Source organism: Lathyrus oleraceus, chromosome 5, assembly GCF_024323335.1.
Source record: "Lathyrus oleraceus cultivar Zhongwan6 chromosome 5, CAAS_Psat_ZW6_1.0, whole genome shotgun sequence".
Lineage (NCBI taxonomy): Eukaryota > Viridiplantae > Streptophyta > Magnoliopsida > Fabales > Fabaceae > Lathyrus > Lathyrus oleraceus.
This window is the reverse complement of record NC_066583.1, coordinates 375860514-375877076: the sequence shown is the minus strand read 5'-3', so window position 1 is coordinate 375877076 and position 16563 is coordinate 375860514. Positions and strand designations below refer to the sequence as shown.

Here is a 16563-nt window from a genome sequence, read left to right as displayed (position 1 = left end):
TGTTTCTGTTTCGTTCATTCAAACACTAAATGGTTGTTTTCCTTTGAGCGATCAATGGTCATTTGCTTCGGAATCCGACATTAGTATGGTGAAGCAATGACCGGTTGATCAATCATGCTGAATCAACAATCGAGGTGTGTTTGACGGTCTGAAATTGGCGCATTAGGGTTGGTGACGGCGCAAGGGTTGTGCCGTCAAAAATTTGTGAATTTAGGGCTTTTTGGAAGAGGTCTCTAGACTGTTTCAAAGTTCTATTATTTTGGCTGTGTGAAGCTCGTGTGACGAGCGTAACAAGCGTAACAAACTGGATGCGTAACGGTCGTAACACGCCCATGACGGTCGTAAGAAGGACGTGACGGTCGTCACATGCCTTGTGACGGTCGTCACACTCACATTGCCTGTGACGGTCGTCACACGCCTGTGACGGTCGTCACACTCCCAGAGTCAAAATTTTGGGGTTTTTGTTTTGTGACTACGCAAGGGTTGTGTTGATGCAAAACAATGTCCATTTCAAATGAATTGTTCATTAAAATTTTGGACAGGGGCGCTGCCCCTCCAACCCCGCAAGCGGAACCCCCGGCTAACTCTGCGTAGTGTGATCGGTCGCCGAAATTTAATTTGGTTTTAATTAATTAAAGGAATTAAAAATTAATAATAATAATAATGTGTTTGCTATTATTGCCTTGTGGTGATCAGTTATGGCCTTAGTTGTCCTTTATTTTGTTTTGGGTTTTTAAATACGACCTGCGTGTCGTGCCTCTCCTTTTAATCTCTCAATGTAACTTCTTTTCTCATCTCAATCCCTCGTATGTAAAACGAGTTTCTTCTGTAATATAATGAAGAAAGAAAAGAAGACAACGTTATGAAGAAAGAGAGGGATTCAATATCAAAGGAGGACAACCTTAAAGATCTTTCTTGGAGAAACTTAGAGAAGAATTCAATATCAAAGGAGGACAACCTTGAAGATCTTGCTTGGAGAAGCTTAGATCGTTATTAGGTTAACTTAGGTTCTCTCATTGGCTTGGGAGAACAATTGCGCTAGGGGCCATAACTGTTTCATTATGTATGTTGATGCATGTGTATGTATGTTGATGCATGTGAATATATGTTGATGCATGTGAGAGACGATTTATATGATAAATAAGCCGGTGAGATCAGAACAATTGCAATTCCCTCAAACTAAAATATTAAGTTTATGCTTTCCAAGTCTTAGCACTCATCAAGACTAGTATCGGATAATGTAGGTTTCGCCTATGCGAGGTGCATGTTCTATATCAGTAAGGTGCGATGGGATAATTGTAATATCCAACTGCTAAGACAATGGGTAAAACTTAACTAAACAAATTATAATAATATTATATGTTTGCTTTCCAAGTTTTAGCACTCATCAAAACTGGTATCGAATATGTAGGTTTCGCCTACGCGATGTGCATGTTTTGTATTAGTTAAGGTGCGATGGGATAATTGTAATATCCAACTGCTAAAACGATGAGTCAAACTTAATTATAATTTTATTATATATGTTTAGAAGCAAGAGTTGGGAATAATCCATATGATGGATTGGAATAAGGAGTTATTCACCCAACTGAAATTTTCGAGAGTTGTATGAGATACAATTGGAAGGAGTTCCTACCTAAATAACCTAGTTTTGTGTAATCCGCCTACGCGGACTTAGAACAAAGTGAAATATGGATCTCGACCCACTAGAAAATCTTCCAACGGGATTTTCCGAATCAAATGATGAGGGTCATTTGTTTTGAGTAAAATAGTGGGAGCATATTTAATTAAAGACCTAATTAAATATGTCAATGATACTTATATTTTCATTAATTCTTATGTAGATTACCATGACAACAAACACCTCTAACAACATCTTGCGATCAATCCTTGACAAGGAAAAATTGTCTGGGACAAATTTCCTGGATTGGCACCGAAACCTGAGGATTGTCCTCAAACATGATAAAAAGCTGTATGTCTTGGAGACTCCTGTTCTTGAAGAGGAACCTCCTAGTTCTGCACCTAAGGCAGAAAGAGATGCTTATAAGAAGCATGTCGATGATGCCAATGAAACTGCTTGTCTCATGCTAGCTACCATGAACTCAGAATTGCAAAAGCAACATGAGAACATGTCAGCATTCGATATGATCGAACACCTGAAGTTGCTCTATCAAGAGCAAGCAAGGCATGAGAGGTTTGAAGTTTCAAAAGCCCTTTTTTAAAGCAAGTTAGCTGAGGGAGCCCCTGTAAGTCCCCATGTGCTCAAGATGATTGGGTATGTGGAAAACCTTGAAAGATTGGGTTTTCCCCTCGGAAAGGAACTTGCGATTGATTTGATCTTGCAATCATTGCCAGATAGATTCAGTCAATTTTTCCTAAATTTCAATATGAATGATATGGATAAATCTCTTCCTGGACTGCTAGGCATGTTAAGAACAGCTGAGCAGAATCTGAAGACAAAAGGGAAGTCCATTCTAATGATCAGAAATGGAAAGAGACAGAACAAAAGGCCCACCAAGCAGGGTGATAAAGGGAAAGGCAAGGAAGTTGCCAAACCCAGACCCACTGTTGCTGCTTTGAAGCCTACTGGAGGCATAGCAAAGGCAGGCACCTGCTTCCATTGCGGTAAGACCGGACACTGGAAGAGAAACTGCCCAAAGTACCTGGAAGATACGAAGAATGGAGTAGAGACTTCAACTTCAGGTATTTTTGTTATTGAAATAAATTTATCTACTTCTGCATCATGGGTATTAGATACTGGATGTGGTTCTCACATTTGTACAAATGTGCAGGGGCTAAAAAGAAGTAGAGATTTGGCAAAAGGTGAAGTTGACCTACGAGTTGGCAATGGAGCAAAGGTTGCTGCTTTAGCCGTAGGAACTTATGTATTAACTTTATCTAGTGGTTTAATAATTCAGTTAGAGAACTGTTATTATGTACCTGCAATTAGCAGGAATATTATTTCCATTTCTTGTTTGGACAAGTTTGGTTTTTCATTTATAATAAAGAACAATTGTTGCTCAATTTATTTGAATGATATATTCTATGCTACTGCACAAATGAGCAATGGACTATATGTCCTTGATCTCGAAATGCCTATATATAACATTAATACTAAAAGGATGAAACCTAACGAGTTAAATCCAACTTACCTTTGGCATTGTCGATTAGGCCACATAAATGAGAAACGCATTTCCAAACTCCATAAAGATGGACTCTTGGACTCTTTTGATTATGAATCATATGAGACATGTAGATCTTGTTTAATTGGAAAAATGACAAAGTCTCCATTCACAGGAAAAGGTGAAAGGGCGAATGATCTTTTGGGCCTAATACATACTGATGTATGTGGACCACTGAACATACCAGCCAGAGGAGGTTTTCAGTACTTCATCACATTCACCGATGATTTCAGTAAATACGGTTATGTGTATCTAATGAAACTCAAATCGGAGTCCTTTGAAAAGTTCAAGGAATTCAAGAATGAAGTACAAAACCAACTAGGTAAGAATATTAAAACTCTTCGATCAGATCGAGGTGGTGAGTATTTAAGCCTAGAGTTTGATGACCATCTGAAAGAGTGTGGGATCCTATCCCAACTTACTCCTCCTGGAACACCCCAATGGAATGGTGTATCTGAGAGAAGAAATCGAACCCTGTTAGACATGGTCCGATCCATGATGAGTCACGCCGATCTTCCAAACTCCTTTTGGGGACATGCACTATTGACAACAGCTTACACACTTAACCGTGTTCCATCCAAAAAGGTTGAGAAGACACCATATGAGATATGGAGTGGTAAGAAACCACATATGTCTTACATGAAGATTTGGGGTTGCGAGGTTTATATGAAACGACAAATTTCAACTAAGCTTGAGCCCAAATCTGACAAATGCTTATTTATGGGGTATCCTAAAGAAGCAAGAGGGTATTACTTCTACAATCCTTCTGAGGGCAAAGTGTTTGTCGCTCGAACTGGAGTTTTCCTAGAAAAGGATTTTATTTCCAAAGGAACCAGTGGGAGGAAAGTAGAGCTTGAAGAAATTCAAGAATCACAAAGCATAGATACACCTGTGGAGGAATTAGAGCAGGAAACACAAGAAGTTGTGGAAGAGCAACCTGCTCAAGTAGAACAAGACCAACGTAGGTCAAGCAGGATACGTCAACTACCCGAGAGATATGGATATCTCATAACTGATCAAGGTGATGTATTACTCATGTGGTAAGGTGATGTATTACCTGTAGGAGTTAACCCTATAGGATGCAAATGGGTCTTCAAAAAGAAGACTGACATGGATGGTAAGGTACATACCTATAAGGCAAGACTGGTTGCAAAAGGATATAAACAAATTCATGGGATTGACTATGATGAAACCTTTTCACCAGTTGCAATGCTTAAATCTGTTCGGATTTTACTTGCTATCGCTGCATATCATGATTATGAAATATGGCAGATGGATGTCAAAACTGCTTTCCTTAATGGAAATCTTCTTGAGGATGTGTACATGACACAGCCTGAAGGATTTGACATACCAGAGGAAGCCCAAAAGATATGTAAGTTACAAAGATCAATCTATGGATTGAAGCAAGCTTCCAGAAGCTGGAATCTTCGTTTTGATGAAACAGTAAAACAATATGGATTCATCAAGAACGAAGATGAGCCTTGTGTCTACAAGAAGGTTAGTGGGAGCATGATCGTTTTCCTGGTATTATATGTAGATGATATATTACTCATTGGAAACGATATCCCTACCCTACAACAAGTAAAGTCTTGGTTGGGGAAATGCTTTTCTATGAAGGACCTAGGTGAAGCAGCCTATATATTAGGAATCAGAATCTAAAGAGATAGATCACAAAACCTGCTTGGCCTAAGTCAGAGTACATATATAGACAAAGTGTTGAGACACTTTAATATGCATGATTCCAAGAAAGGATTCATACCTATGCAACATGGCCTGTGTCTATCAAAAACACAATCCCCTTTAACTAAGAAAGAAAGGGATCGCATGAATAAGATCCCATACGCATCTGCAATAGGATCTATCATGTATGCCATGTTATGTACTCGACCAGATGTCTCGTATGCTTTAAGTGCAACGAGTAGGTACCAATCTGATCCTGGTGATGCTCACTGGGTGGCTGTCAAGAATATCCTTAAGTATTTAAGAAGGACTAAGGACTCATTCTTGATATATGGAGGTCAGGAAGAGTTGGCTGTAATTGGATACACCGATGCTAGCTTCCAGACAGATAAGGATGACTTTAGATCACAATCTGGTTATGTGTTTTGCTTAAACGGTGGCGTTGTGAGCTGGAAAAGTTCAAAGCAAGATACAGTTGCTGATTCTACAACCGAGGCCGAGTATATTGCTGCCTCAAGTGCAGCAAAGGAAGCTGTTTGGATCAAAAAGTTCATTAGTGAACTTGGCATAGTTCCTAGCATTGTGGATCCCATTGGTCTCTACTGTGATCACAATGGTGCTATCGCACAAGCCAAGGAGCCTAGATCTCACCAACGATCCAAACACATACTTAGGCGTTATCATCTCATTCGAGAGATAATAGATAGAGGAGATGTGAAAATATGTAAAGTATCTACACTTGACAATATAGCTGACCCATTGACAAAGCCTCTTGCGCAGCAGAAGCATGATGGCCATACTAGATCAATGGGCATACAGGGTATGCCTGATTGGCTCTAGTGCTAGTGGGAGATTATTGGTGTAAGCCCTAGAGGCCAATACTTTTTGGTACTTGTATCGAATTATTTATTAATAATAAAAGGCATTTTCTTTATTATGGTTGATTAATAAAGTCCCTGGAGTAGATAGTCCGTTTGATGTATTAAGTGTGACTTAATCATGAGAACACATTAAACATAAGGACACTATTCTTAAAGTATCCGTAGTCGAGCTTTAGTGTGAAGTGGGATAACATTAAAGCATTAAGACTATTATGTTTGTAGACTGATGATCACATCTCATGGATCATGGATAAAGAGTTATCAAGTCTTAAACATAAGTATGAATATTAAGAGTAATATTTATACCGGATTGACCCGCTATGAGAATACTATATAGAAAGTTATGCAAAGTGTCATAAGTTATTCTCATGGTGATAATGGTGTATACCACTCTTCGACCTGAAACCACTATGGACCCTAGATGTGGAGTCGAGTGCTTTATTGCTGATCAAACGTTGTCCGTAACTGGATAACCATAAAGACAGTTGATGGGTACTCCACGAAGCATGTTGAGGGACATGAGTGACCTAGATGGAATTTGCCCATCCTGCATAATAGGATAAATGTCTATGGGCCCAATATTGAACTGGACAAGGATGACACGGTTTATGCCTCGTGTTCAATATAGACGTGAGGGCAAAAGGGTAATTATACACATTAGTATTATCACAGAAGGTTTTGTCATATCACATGACATTTTCGTGTCTTGGGTAGTAGTGATGTGTTGCTAGATACGCTCACTGTTTATTATGTTAAATGCGTGATTTAATATAATTGCCAACGTCACGAAAACCTACAGGGTCACACACAAAGGACGGATTGATGAGAGATAGAGTAACTAAGGAATACCGTAAGGTACGGTGCCCTTAAGTGAATTATAGAACATCGTAAGGTACGGTGTACTTGAGTAGAATACGAAATATGGTAAGGTACCATGGGCTTAAGTGATTTTGGGCATATTATAAGATATGGGCCAAAATACACTTAAGTGGGCCTTTTAGCTTGAAGCCCACACAAGTGGTTCTATAAATAGAACCCTTGTGCAGAAGCATTCATTGCGGTTGCATTATTTTCGTTTTCTCTCTCTCTCTCTCTCACTCAAAGCCTTCATTCGTACCAGCTAGCACTGAGATTGAAGGAATCCGTTCGTGTGGACTGAGTAGAGACGTTGTCATCGTTCAACGTTCGTGATCGCTCCGTGGATCTGCATCAAAGGTTTTGATCGTCACAAGAGATCCGCACCAAAGGCTTCAATCGTCACAAGAGGTAAATATTCTATCACTGATCATGACCATTCGTAAGGATCTCTAAAGGAGAAAATTTTAATTTCCGCTGCGTTTTGGACCGCAATTCTCCTTCAAGTCTTGCCAATATTAATGGAACTTGGGTGTCGATAAGGTGAAAACCATAATCCACCAAAATGGATGATTGATCTTGATAATGACTTGATTCATCGCTTGACCTTTGTTTATTTGCCTTGTGAGTGATCCCTTATTTGTGATTGTTGTATTCATGCATTCATGCACATCATGACATTCATCACACGAAAAATAACTTCAAGGAATTGAGGCTTTATTTGCAAATATTTTCAGACCATGGATTGTGGATGAAGGAACACTAAGAAGTACAATTTCAGATGTCCAGATTTGAAAGAGCTAAGGAAGCTATCATCCTTTGTATTAGATCCCTTGGATTTCAAGAAACGTCATGGAAGTCTTCTATATGTGTTATCTACTGATGTGGTTAAAGGACTCTTGAGTGTGTTAGTTCAGTTCTATGACCCTCTCTACCGTTGCTTCACGTTTCTCGATTATCAGCTTATTCTTATGTTAGAGGGGTATGCCCATCTTTTGGGAATACCTATTTCTGACAAGGTGCCTTTTAGTGGATTTGAGGAGATTCCCAGATCTCATATTATATATGAAGCTCTTCATTTGGAGAAGTCTGAGATTGAGGCTCATTGGAGGAAAAAAGGAGGAATGTTTGGGTTGACTTCTGAATTTCTCATTGGGAAAGCTACTTCCTTTGCTCAAGCCGGTAGTGGGGATGCTTTTGAAGTCATCTTTGTGTTGCCCATCTATGGTTTGGCTTTGTTCCCTAACATTAACGGTTTCGTTGATGTTAATGCCATTGCAATCTTCTTGATTTGGAATCTTATGCCTACTTTGTTAGGTGATATGTACTTCTCTTTGCATTTAAGGAATTCTAAAGGCGGTGGGACTATTATGTGATGTGTTCCTCTTTTGTACAAGTGGTTTATTTCTCACTTGCCTCAGACACCTGCTTTTGTGGAGAACAAGCAATGTCTACGGTGGTCTCAGAGACTTATGTGCCTCACTAATGACGATATTGTTTGGTATGAATCTGCATTGAGTAGCTTGGATATTATTAATAGTTGTGGTGAATTCTATAATGTGCCTATCATTGGTACACAAGGAGGAACCAACTACAACCCTGTTTTGGCTCGTCGTCAACTTGGGTTCCCCTTGAGAGACAAACCTAATAACACTCAGTTAGAAGGTATTTTCTATCAAGAGGGTAAAGATCCCCAATATTTGAAGCATAAGATGATACATGCTTGGCATAATGTGCATAGGAAAGGAAGATCCGAGCTTGGTTCGTGCAACTGTGTAGCTTTTGAAGCTTACACTACTTGGGTGAAGAAGAGAGTTTTGGAGTTGAAAATGTCATATGCTTGTGAGAGACCTATGTCTATGGTTGTGGTTGAGTCATCAACTCTCTTTAACCAAGACGTAGAGGAGTTAGAAGACGCACTCGCCAAGATGAAGCAAGAGAATGATATGTGGGAAGAACGGTTCCATGCTTTGAGCCGAAAGCATGAGGAGTTGCAACTTGAGTCGAAAGACAAGGATTCACTTATTGAACTTCTTGAAGATCGAGCAGTGAAGAGACAGAGAGAGCCAGAGGGTATACCTTCCTCTAGTATGCCTCAGCTTTCCGGTGCTTGGAAGAAGATTGTTGATCAGCTTGTCCTTGAGAAGGCTCAGATGAAGACATCTTTTGAGACCGAGATTCGACGCATCCGAAGGAAGTACGCGCCTGAAGCCAGATCATCTGACATTGTTGTTAGGGGATCCTTAGGATGATTAGTCTCATTTCCTCTTGTATTTGTACTTTGGTTTCTAAAATTGTACTCAGTGTAATCCATCCAATTTATATGAATAAAAGAGATTTTTTATGGTCAATCAAATTGTTACTGTTGTTATTATTTAATATTTGCAAATATAACTTTGTATGTTCCTTGAAATTGAAAACGAACAAAAACATTGCATTTCATGCATCATTTGCATAACATGTTTTCTTCCACCAGATGTCTTATCGGTTATTCTTTTGTGCTTCAGCCAAGCTGACTCACCGATACAACACTTACGCCAATGAACCCAGATTTAAGAAGCATTTGGAACAAGAGAATAGAGAATTGAAGGATGACATTGCTCGTCTGACTGCTATGATGAAGTTTGTTCTTGCTGCGCAGAATCAGTCTTCACCAACTCCTGTAACTCCTCCTCCTCAGAGGACTGTCATCTCCGAGGTTTCTACATCAACCATGCCTGTTGTTGCTACTTAGTCTGGTTTGACTATGCCTACTGGATTCCCGTGGGGAATGCCACCAAATTTCATTCTTGAAGGGTTTGCACCCATGTTTGCTTCTATGCCGACATCTAGCCTGATCATGACGGTACCACCTTCAATTGTTCATACCTTGCCTCGTGTTAAGGACACCACCTACCATTCTGAGCCGTCTGAGGGCCGAAATGTTTATAAGAAAATGGATGAAATGAAGGATCAGTTCCTTGAGTTGCGCAAGGAGTTAAAAACATTGAGAGGAAAACACCTATTTGGTAAAAGTGCTGCTGAACTTTGCTTGATACCAAACATCAAGACCCCGATGAAGTTCAAAGTCTCTGACTTTGAAAAGTATAAGGGAAACACTTTTCCGTTAAGCCACCTTGTTATGTACGCCAAAGAGATGTCAACTCAAACTGATAATGATCAGTTACTGATTCACTACTTTTAAGACAATTTAACTGGTGCTGCGCTGAGATGGTATATGCGGCTAGACAGTGCAAGTGTTCGCACGTTCAACAATTTAGGTGAAGCATTTGTGAAACAGTACAAGTATAATATGGACATGGCGCCTAATAGAGACCAGCTGAGGTCTATGTCTCAGAAGGATAAATAGACATTTAAAGAGTATACCCAAAGATAGAGAGAGATTTCCGTTCAGATTAATCCTTTGTTGAAAGAGAAAGAGACGATGAAGATTTTTCTAAAGACCCTGAGTTCGTTTTGTCACGAACGAATGATTGCCAGTGCCCCCAGTGACTTTACCAAGTTGGTAAACATGGGGATGAGGTTAGAGGAAGGAGTCCGTGAAGGACGTATGTCTAAGGAAGAAGTGTCGTCCAGTAGAAAGTATGGTAGTGGTTTCTCCAAGAAGAAGGAAGGGGAAACCAATGCAGTGTCTATAGGGAGGCAGATGAGGCCTCATGTTAAAAGAAATTTGCGCACGCGTCAGCATCAACATCAATTTTCATCAGTAATTCCAGTGTTTTCAAACAATTCAAACAATCAATCAGTGCCAATTCAACAACAACGTCAACAACAACCGCAACAAAGAACCAACTACAACCACAACAACAATAATCAACAACAAAACTTCGAGAGGAAAAGGGTCTCTTTTGACCCTATTCATATGTCATACGCCAAACTCTACCCATTTTTGGTTCTCAAGAAGCTACTTCAACCAAGAAATCCACCGCAAATTCCCGAACCACTTCCATGGTGGTATAAGCCTGAACTCCATGATCACACTAAAATTTACGTATTTTCGACTCCGATTCCACATGCATTCTAGTTATTTTATTATCGTTTTGTTGTGTTATTACTGTGTTTTCCTTTGTTTATAGGTTTTTACCTTAGTAGGAGCCCCGATCGAGAAAAGAAGCGAAAAAGAGCCAAAAACCCTAAAAATCAGCATTTTGCTCTTATGGCCTACCCAATGGCGGACGCCACAGTCCAAGCCATGACGTGTCCAATTCAAACTTCCATCAACTCCCACGTTTTCCCACCAATTCCACTAAGGTGCCCCACTTTGTGCTTGTGGCGGGCGCCATGGCCTTGTGGCGGGCGCCACAAGAGGAAAACGGTTTCCTCTATTTTCAAGTTGAAGGGCATCCAAGTCAATTCCACCTTTTTTACTTGCCTATAAATAGCAACACGAATTCAATTTTACAATCACCCAAACTTAGAGCAGACGAAGATCCGAACGTTGGAACAAGGCAAAATCAGAAGCAACTTTGTTTCACTTAGGCATATATTCAGTTTTATAAAGTGGTAATCGCTTCGCATTGGAGTGTTACCACAATTGTGTAATTGAGTATGTGATAGAGTCTGTACTCGAGTTTGGAGCACTTTGGAAGGAAGTTAATCCTGCCGCCATTTTCTTTTCCGCATTGCAATTTACTCAGCCCCCCGATTGGAGCAGGTTTTTATTACTCGCTTTTACTTTATTTATTTCCCGCACTCGCTTTACTTTATTTATTTCCCGCACTCGCTTTTACTTTATTTATTTCCCGCACTCGCTTTACTTTATTTATTTCCCGCACTCGCTTTTACTTTATTTATTTCCCGCACTCGCTTTACTTTATTTATTTCCCGCACTCGCTTTAAATTATTTATTTCCCGCACTCGCTTTAAATTATTTATTTTCCATCGCACTACTTTTATTTATTTTAATGCACTTTTACTTTACCATGTCTAGCTAAATTTATAAGGCTAGAATGTAAGGATCGTAATTAAACCAGTAATCCGTACAATTGTTCGTAGAAACACTTAAAGGGCTATTTTAACTTTCAACTTAAGTTTTCCCGCACTTCAATTCCGTTGGGTAAGATCGAAAGCCGTCCAACGTCTTTTTAAACTTAATTGTTTTTAACTATTTCAAAAACAGCAAAAGCGCTTTGTCTAGTTCATTAGGAGTTTTTAACATCAAGAAGAAAAGAGATTTTAAAACTATTTTCGGACGCGTTTATAAGTTTAGAGTCTGGTTCGTGAGAACCGCTTTTGGTTAAGAAATCCAGGTTATAATACTTTTCAACTTAGTCAAGATACTATATTTCTTAAAAATAGGTTTACTACTCTAACGCAATGCGCGCCTTTTTATAAGTGACAATAAGAGGGTTTGATTAGGGAGTACAACTCGGTTCTGAATACGCGAAAGCGACAGTTCCTATTAAATTAGTTCTTTTCAAAGTAGGAAACATTGCCCATAAGTAATTCTATTATCAAGTACTTGGATTGTCATTTAATTATGTGAATTACATTCGACCCTGTCTTTATTAATTATATTCTATTCCAATACTTTACTTTTTACTGCACACTACAAAAACACTTATTTTGATTGCCTTTGATAAACACCATAACGACAGATAACGATAGATTGACACTTGGTCTCTGTGGATACGATAATCTTTTATATTACTCTGACGCGTTCGTATACTTGTGAACATCAAGTTTTCCAACGCATCAAGTTTTTGGCGCCGTTGCCGGGGATCAATTTCGTCAAATTTCATTTTCCTGTTGTTATATCGTTTAGACTTAGGTTATTTCCCGCCGGTCGATGTGAAGGACTCGCAGCACCGGAAGTTTAAGCTTAGTAAACCCTCTGGTGGAACCTGAACGTTACGCTCGTGCACGTTTATTCTTTCATAGAATTAAGAGAGCTATGGCCGAAGATCAAAACCAAAGACCTCTTAAGGACTTCGCTCAACCATCTAATGAAGAACCTAGTTCTAGTATAGTAAACCCAACTATCCCAGCCAATAATTTTGAACTTAAACCATCCCTGTTACAACTAGTGCAACAGAGACAATTCGTGGGTCTCGCTACCGAGAACCCTAACCAACATTTAAAAATATTTCTTCAATTAGCAGATACTTTTAAAACCAATGGAGCTTCTCCTGAGGCAATACGTTTAAGATTATTTCCTTTTTCCCTCAGAGATAAAGCTCTATCGTGGTTAGATTCCCTTCCACCCAATTCCATTACGACTTGGGATAACCTTAGAAGAGTTTTTCTTGTTAGATATTTTCCCCCGAGTAAGACCGCCGTTCTTCGAAACCATATAACTAGATTTACCCAAAACCATGGAGAATCGTTGTTCGAAGCTTGGGAGAGATATAAAGAGTTGTTACGAGCATGCCCACATCATGGTTTAGAAAATTGGTTAATCATTCAAACCTTCTATAATGGACTTTATTATAACACAAAGATGACCATCGACGCTGCCGCAGGCGGTGCTCTGATGAACAAACCTTACCCTGAAGCTAGTGCCCTCATCGAAGACATGGCTCAAAACCATCAATCATGGGGAGTCGAACGAGCGACAGTGGAGAAGAAGGAAGCCCAAGGAGGAGTGCATGAACTAAGCTCTATAGACATGATGCAAGCTAAAATGGACGCATTAGCCCTTAAAGTCGAGCATATGTACACAAACCCGAGTACTGTAGTCGCAGTTGTAGCGGTGTATTCGTCGCCATATGATTTATTGATTAAACCATAAGCAAAGCATACAATGAATTCGAGTCGCCACCGCACTTTTATTTATCCAAAGGATTGGCTAAAAAGCGAACAAAAGCCTAAGAAGTTTTACGCGTAGAAAACTAATAAAAAGATCAGAGAGTCTGGGTAAGGGGTAAATTACGCAATGGGAAGGTGTTAGGCACCCACTACGTCCTAGGTACTCCTAGGGAGCCCTTTTCACACTTGTTGTATAAGATTGTTATTTGTTATGAAATATTTATTGTGCAAACATGATTGGGATGATGAGAAAAGAATATACAATTTTTATTGTTTTTGTGTTCGAACGGATGAACCCGTTGCCTACGTACCTTCCATCAAAGGTAAGGATCAAAATGCCGTAGTTCGGCTAAAAGATTTCCAAAAGTTAGTGGATTCAATTTTAAACAATAGCACTGAGGCTCTTCATTATCAATGGGAGAAAACTCGACCAAGACCAACATCCACCATGCGAGGATAGCTTCGACGTACTAGAGGGGTTAACCTTGTTTTCAGTACGGAAGTCTTATAGTCGACTCACTAAGGATAAGGTGAGGTTTACATCAACCACAATGATAATTGAAACCTATGGCTAATGTGTGAAAAGATTAACAATGGACAAAGCCAAAACAATTGAATGGGTGAAGTTAATTGATTGTGATTATGAAAGTAGGGTCAAAGTATGATTAAGATTGATTCAAAAGAGGTATTATGAAAATGGAGTTTGAAAAAGTCAAGGACTTGGGGTCCAGGTTTTTTAATTTGAAAATATGCAGATGTTTGCACAATATCTATCTCAAGTTTGAAAGTAAGGTGTAAAAAGGTTTAGGACAAAGAGGGATGAATGGATGAGGATGGATTGTAAAACTTCCTAGGAGGTTCACTTCTTGAAATCATATAGAAGATGATTCAAGTGTGTCCTTTGGAATAGGCAATGAGCAATAGCAAAATAAGCAAACAAATGATACCGGATGCCACTCAATGGTCTTACTCCAATCTCACAAACAAAAGCGGATACCGGATACCAATAGATGGATTTACACCAATCTCCTAGACAAAGAAACAAGGATGTCGGAAGCCAATAGATGGACTTATTCCAATCTCCTAAAACAAAACGAAACTTGGATACCGGATGCCAATCTGTCTGGGCTTATACCAATATCCAACATATGATCATAGGAAAGCAAAGGCCAACTTGCAGGGACTTACAATTGCATCCTCACATACAACAAATGCAAATGCATCAAGCAAAGAGAAGATGAGTGGCCAATGAGATGGTCTTATACTCACTTCCATATCATAGGAACAATGGCCAATGGATGGTCTTACAATCGTCCTCAATGGGCAAACAACAAAGATATGTCACAGAGACAAATGAAATGATCATGCACTAATGAGTAATTGATGATGATAAATGCACAAAGCATGCAAGCAGACATGTGTATATGAGGTAAGCAATCAATCAATTAAAGTCATTCAGCACACACTATAACCAAACAATCAGGCTCACACAAAGGGTTAGGCATTGAAGCCAACTGGAATAGGGTTAATGGTGCTCTTAACCTTGCCATTGAGGGGCTAAGGTGAAGCAGATGAAAAGATATGAGGGGTGTGCCTCATTGCTCTTATCCCTGGCCAGGGAGAGCATTTGAATATCAGAAGGTGTGGGAGTTCAGAAAGTAGGAGCTCTCTCCACAGATTATTGACTCGATAGATCTTGGGTTTTTACTCACTATGCATCAACACATGTGGTGTGAGCAAGGCGAGTGACACACAAAATAGTAGGAGATAGGTTGCATATCTCTTGGATTCTACCAATTGCCTTATTTAAAGGACTTTTCCTGCTTGGGACAAATGTAAACACACACAAGCATTGCCTCTTAAGGAGGACTTCAGACAGTTGCCTGGCCAAGTAACAGGCCAGGTCTTCCAGACTACATGAAGATAAGAAGTTATACCTCAATGCAAATTGCTATTAAGCAAAGCAAAGCAAGTTCTCAAAGAACTATAAGCAACTAAAGGTACCTGAAACCAGTCAGACAACATTAGTATACAATTCAAAGTTAAATCAAAATGAGATAGAGATCAACAGTCAACACAATCAGTTAAATGTGCAATGCACAAGGCTCAAAGCATGTGAGCCAAGCAACCTACAAAACAAACAAGTTAGTTCATGATAATCAATCAAGCTCATTCAATTTGTAATGATCTCTTTGAAACATTTGTTGCTTAACCTGAAACAACAAACTTAAACATGAGCAACATGACCACTAGGACAAGCCTAGGGTCAAAAAGAGATAAGAAAATCAAAACAGCAAGTGACAAGTGTCCAAAATCAAGTTCAAACAATCAAGAAACAAACTCAATTGGTTTCATGTTCATATCAATCATCATCATCATTTCATGAACAAATTAGGTCAAAGCATGTCATATAGAAGTTCAAAGAAGTCAACAGAATGATTTAGCTCAAAACCAATCTCAAACATTTCAATAAATTATCAAATAATTCATGATCAAACATCATCCATAACATGATAAGCATATCAAATTTCAGCTCATTTGGATCAAGGGAAGTAGGTCAATGAAAATCAGATAGGCAAGGCAAGTTCAAGCATGCTCAAAGAAGTCAACCAAACATGCACCAACTTCAATAAATCATAAAACAGTGACAACATATGAGAAATGAATGGGATCAAAACCATGACAAACTTTAAGATGTCTACTAATCACATGTCAAATTTCAAGTTCATCCAATAATGCATGAGAATTTCACAAATCATATGAGAACATGTGTCACAAAAAGTCAACATATGACTAAACAGGGGAGAAAATCCCAAACAAATAGGAAATGCCATCAATAATTCCAGAAAAATTCACATGTAAACTAGACATCCACAAGTATGTTCATGCAAAAATTCAAACCAATTTGAGTTCAAGAAGCATGGTAATAAAAATCAAGAAGTTGGACATGCATGGTGTGACACAAATTGTCACACTCCTAATCAAAAAATCATATCTCAATAACCAGCAATGATAAATTCACAAACTCTACACCAAAATCACCATGAACATGTCTAGTTTAAGCACAAAAAAATTGGGAAGCATTGGATAAGGTATCATCATTTCACAATCAATTTGGTGAGACATACACAAAATGAACACATATGACAAACCCTAGCACATTTTAAAATCCATACATGCAAAAAATCTGGAAAATGAAATAACATTGAAAAAAGAAATGA

General features: G+C 39.0%; 1 non-coding gene across 1 annotated transcript; it reads right to left on the bottom strand.

Moving 5' to 3' along the window:
- Positions 1-12872: 12872 nt before the first annotated feature.
- On the bottom strand, positions 12873-12979 carry LOC127090198 (small nucleolar RNA R71). The gene has a single exon (XR_007791726.1). It is a non-coding gene; the product is annotated as a small nucleolar RNA R71 (small nucleolar RNA).
- Positions 12980-16563: the final 3584 nt, after the last annotated feature.